The sequence below is a fragment of the Aegilops tauschii genome, chromosome 5 (genome assembly GCF_002575655.3).
Source record: "Aegilops tauschii subsp. strangulata cultivar AL8/78 chromosome 5, Aet v6.0, whole genome shotgun sequence".
NCBI lineage: Eukaryota > Viridiplantae > Streptophyta > Magnoliopsida > Poales > Poaceae > Aegilops > Aegilops tauschii.
In genome coordinates, this window is record NC_053039.3 from 223,678,915 (window position 1) to 223,684,081 (window position 5,167).

The window sequence follows — 5,167 nt, forward strand, 5'->3', positions numbered from 1 at the left end:
TGCTGGTATGAGATAGTCCTTGGTTGATTTATAGAATGCTTCATGCACTTCACTTATATCTTTTGAGTATGGCTTTATAGAATGCTTCATGTGCTTCACTTATATCATTTGAAGTTTGGGTTGCCTGTTTCTCTACACATAGAAAACAACCATTTGTAGAATGCTCTTTTGCTTCACTTATATTTGTTAGAGCATGGGCATATCTTTTGTAGAAAGAACTAAACTCTCTTGCTTCACTTATATCTATTTAGAGAGTCAACAGGAATTGGTCATTCACATGGTTAGTCATAAAATCCTACATAAAACTTGTAGATCATTGAATATGATATGTTTGATTCCTTGCAATAGTTTTGCGATATAAAGATGGTGATATTACAGTCATTCTAGTGAGTAATTGTGGATTGGTAGAAATACTTGTGTTGAGGTTTGTGATTCCCAAAGCATGCACGTATGGTGAACCGTTATGTGATGAAGTCGGAGCATGATTTATTTTCTAATTTTCTTCCTTATGAGTGGCGGTCGGGGATGAGCGATGGTCTTTTCCTACCAATCTATCCCCCTAGGAGCATGAGTGTAGTACTTTGTTTCGAAGCTAATAAATTTTTGCAATAAGTATGTGATTTCTTTACGACTAATGTTGAGTCCATGGATTATACGCTCTCACCCTTCCATCATTGCTAGCCTCTTCGGTACCGTGCATTGCCCTTTCTCACCTCGAGAGTTGGTGCAAACTTCGCCGGTGCATCCAAACCCTGTGATATGATACACTCTATCACACATAAGCCTCCTTATATCTTCCTCAACACAACCACCATACCTACCTACCATGGCATTTCCATAGCCATTCCGAGATATATTGCCATGCAACTTCCATCATCATCATATACATGACTTGAGCATTCATTGTCATATTGCTTTACATGATCGTAAGATAGCTAGCATGATGTTTTCATGGCTTGTCCGTTTTTTGATATCGTTGCTACGCTAGATCATTGCACATCCCGATACACTGCCAGAGGCATTCATATAGAGTCATACCTTTGTTCTAGATATCGAGTTGTAATATTGAGTTGTAAGTAAATAAAAGTGTGATGATCATCATTATTAGAGCATTTTCCCAATGAGGAAAGGATGATGGAGACTATGATTCCCCCACAAGTCGGGATGAGACTCCGGACAAAAAAAAAATTAAAAACAAGAGGCAAAAAAGAGAGCCCCAAAAAAGAAGAAGAGAAAACAAAAAAAATGAGAGAAAAAGAGAGAAGGGGAAATGCTACTATCCTTTTACCACACTTGTGCTTCAGAGTAGCACCATGTTCTTCATATAGAGAGTCCCTTTAGTTATCACTTTCATATACTAGTGGGAATTTTCATTATAGAACTTGGATTGTATATTCCGATGATGGGCTTCTTCAAATGCTCAAGGTCTTCATGAGCAAGCAAGTTGGATGCACACCCACTTAGTTTTCAGTTTGAGTTTTCATACACTTATAGCTCTTAGTGCATCCGGTGCATGGAAATCCCTACTCCTTGCATTGATATCAATTGATGGGCATCTCCATAGCCCACTGATTAGCCGCGTCGATGTGGGACTTTCTTCCTATTTGTCTTCTCTGCACACTACTGCAGGATGCTCCTAACGCGACACTACGATCATAGACCCTTCGACGAAACTGTCTGCGATGCAATAATCACAAACGACGGTGTAAAAAATCCGTAAAAAAGATGCAAAACATTTGCGATAACGGATGCATCAAACACGGTTCAGATTTTAGTTGCGTGTGCGATGCAGGGCATACGGTTCAGTTCAATGAACTGTTTGCGATGAGGCAGAAAAACAGAAACGAGCAGCCAGATGAAGGTGTGTCCGATATACGGCATACGGTTCACTCGGATGAACTGTTTGTGATTAGGCAGAACAAAATAAATGGTCAGCCAGATCAAAATGTGTGCGATATATGACATACGGTTCACTTAGATGAACTGTTTGCGTTGAGCCAAGAGAACAGAAATGGTTCAATTTAACAAGATGTGTGTGATACGCGGCAACCACGTCTGTAATTAGAAATGTGTGTGAAGACCGATAATAACATAGACAATTGCTGCTAATAAGATATGTGTGTTGTGCGTTGGGATTGCATACAGAACAACAACATATATATACACACACTTATAAGGACATGGTTGCATAACCAAATTCAACATCCAATTACATAGGTGGCTACTACACACAAGACATATGCACACACCAAAGTAAACTATTACATGCATAATTACATAGGTGGCTACTACACACATGACATTTCCACACACCAAAGTCAACTATATATTACATGCATGATTAACTAGGATAAATGATCATCTGATCATCATCTACTTCTAGGTACACTTGCTCTGCTTGTGGCTCGATCCGGCATCGTCGATTTGGGTAACGAGGCACTTCCTCATGTCAACGATCCGCCTGTGCATCTTGTAGCATGTGTACACGCTCTTGGCCGCGAACCTGAGGTGAGGTTCATCCAGTTGCCGCATCCAGGCCCCATGCCAGGATACGGGACATTTTCTGTTGGCATCCTGCTTCATCTTTTCGTAGTATGGGTCGATGATGGCCGAGGCGAGTTCAACCAGGGAGTTCTTCTTCGTGCTACCCTAGACCCTGTAGTGCTCACGGATTTCGACAAGGTTCTCGCAGGCCAACCCCGTAACCCTGAGCGCTTTTACATCATCGATGGTTTCCACCTGTCGGGGGAAACGACACCTACGGGATCACGAGGAATCCCTTTTGCTACGGTTGGCGGGCGCGGGGCTGTGGAAAGAGCGGGATTGAGAGATCAACGCGGGGGGGGGGGGGATTATCCAGGTTCGGGCCGCAAGTGACGCATAATACCCTACTCCTGCTGGTTTCTATTTATCTGGTGTTCTTGGACTAGGTACAAGGTGTGCAGGGTCCAAAAAGTCCGAATCCTCTCCCAGTACGCCGCGGGCCTCCTTTTATGGACAAAGGGGCTGCCACAGTGGCACACAGGAGGTGGAAAGCTATACAGTGGTCGAGTCTATCCTCTGGCACCGTAGGACAAACACATTTAATGCGCTGCCGACGTGCCCTTCTTGCTTTATCGGGGACGGCAAGGAAGCTCGTCCCAGCTGTCGCCGCCTCGCCAGGCTTCAACGCGCATCCGAACTGACGAGGCGGGTAGTGCCACGCTGGCTGGCTGGCTGCTGAGTTGGTGCGGTGGCAGAGCCTTCACGAAGATCTGCATGCCACCACGTAGGTGCTTGCTGAGTTGGCCTAGAGGCCGCACGTCGCCACGCAGGTGTTCGCCTAGTTGGGGGGGGGGGCTGGCAGCTGCATGGGAACGGCGGCGGAGCTTTGGCAGATGTGGGCCTGGCTGCGGCCCCGCGGATGTCTTCGGCAAGAGTCTTGCCGGGGCCCCGACAAGGGTCTTGTCGTGGCGTCGTGGTCGTCCCCGGCAAGGGGCTTGCCAGGGGTCTCGTGGGTATCCTTGGCAAGGATCTTGCCGAGGATCTTCGTCTTCTGGTTATTTATTAGTCTTGTATGCTCTTGGTCTTCACAAAGATCTGCATGCCACCACGGAGGCGCCTCCCGAGCTTTGGTTCCAGTGTGGTTGAAGGCGTCGGAACTCTCAGGCTCAAGGGTGGCAGCCCTGCTGGCGTTGGGCGAGTTACCCCGGCAAGGTTCTTGCAGGGGCTGTGGAGGCCGCCCCGTCAAGGGCCTTGCCGGGGGAGTCCATCTCGCCCTTCTTCTCTTTGTGTTTCCGTCTTGGCGTTGGTCTGGTCGTCTTGTGCCTTTGCTTCCTCTGCCCCGCCAAGCATGGCCAGGGGCGTGGGGCTGCGACTGCCCGCGCACAAGTAAAGGGGTGCAAAAAGGGACCCCTACTTTTGTACACCGATAGGAGCCCCGGGCCTGGGCCACATATAAGCGTGGGGCGTTATTGGGCCAGGCCCAGAACGGTGTGCGGGCGCGCGTGCGGCGGAGTTTTTACCGCAGTAACTCCCTCGCTCGCTGCGCTTCCCCATGACCCGCGTTGAATGCGCGACGTGGGGGTCGTGCGTGACGTGGGGGTCATGCGTGGGGCGGTTGCTGCCCTCATGCATCACATCATAGTAAAGAGGCGGCTCGCGCCTTCCCCATAAAAAAGAGGGAAACGCAGGGGCGCGACTCATCTACTAAGTGGACTCGAGTCATGGCCTTCAAGGCGCCCGTGCCCCACGATCACGGGGTGGAAAACGGTCGCCTCACTTGTCTCCTTGATTTCGGCTTGCTCACCACGTGTCCCCCATGCCTCGAAGATGGTAGGCGGTGGACGCGGGGGGGGGGGGGGGACGGGCCTTAAATGATGAGGTGGGGAACCGGGTCATCGCTGGTTGGAGCAGCGGGTCGGCCTCGATTCCCTGCGCCCCAGGTGGCTGGATTGGTTAAGTGGGGCGGCCGAGCCCCGGCCCCGCCCCTTTATAAGAAGGGGAGGGGGATGGAACCCCCCCAATCTTTCATCATTCATCTCCTTCTACCTTGGCTCCTTCCTTCCTTCTGCTATGGCGAGAGGGCGCACCGGCACTCCGATGGCGGCGACGAAGGTCTCTGCTCGACAATGCGCCCCTCCTTCCCAAGAGCTCGGGGCGGCGGAGCCAGCCGTGAGAGAAAGGGGGAGGGGGCGAGGCCGAGGTCGCCGTGGTGCTCGGGGAAGAGGAGGACGGGGCAGCGCACCAGCCTCGCCTCCGCCAGCGGCCCCTTCCCAATGGAGGGCCACATCGGAGACCAGTCCCGCGAGTTCGTCATCAGGCTGCACCGGCCAGTGCACCGTCGTCTTTGTCTCCCTACTCCGCTCGCTCAGGAGATGGAGCTCGACCCGCCACAGGCTCTGAGGTTGCATATGAGGGGCTCCGGGAATGGTAGCATGCGGGTCGACGTCGACTTCCCCGCCCCTCACGTCATGTATCTTCGTCGCGAGTGGAAGACCTTCGCTCGTGCCCACAGCCTGTCGGAGGGGCTCATTCTCCACTTCAAATTAATGGAGAATGGCCTGCTCTCCGTCAAGGTCTTTGGGCACTTGGGAACTCGCCTAAGGTGTTGCGTGGAGAACTCCTCCGATGATGAAGACTCCTCCTCAAGCGGGAGTGACGAGGAGGACAGCGACAGCAACGACGA